A 462-nucleotide genomic window follows, 5' to 3' on the forward strand; every position below is an offset into this window, starting at 1 on the left:
TCATATTTCCCAAAGTATCATTGACTATTATCTTTGGCCAGGAGGTTTCTCCTCCAACCTTTAAGAACAGTTGGTACTTATAATTTTTATAAAGTCCTCTGGTTCCTCAAAGCAATAACCCTAACCCCTTCCAAAAGGTTTGTATTTTGGGGCATGGCCTATTCCCAATCCGACAGGAGTGTAGGGACCCTTTGTTAGGGGTGATGATGAAATGAGTTGTGTTCTTCCAAGAAAATTTATTTTGTCCATAGTATAAAAATCTCATGTGTGTTCTGTGGTTCTGTGATAAATGCTATAAATAAATAAATTTATATATATATATATATATATATATATATATATATATATATATATATATATATATATATATATATATATATATATATAAATGAAACCAAGATAAATCATGTCAGAATTTTTTCCACCCTCAATGTGAAACAATGTATAAGAAAGTGGAAAAAC

Source organism: Pangasianodon hypophthalmus, chromosome 10, assembly GCF_027358585.1.
Source record: "Pangasianodon hypophthalmus isolate fPanHyp1 chromosome 10, fPanHyp1.pri, whole genome shotgun sequence".
NCBI lineage: Eukaryota > Metazoa > Chordata > Actinopteri > Siluriformes > Pangasiidae > Pangasianodon > Pangasianodon hypophthalmus.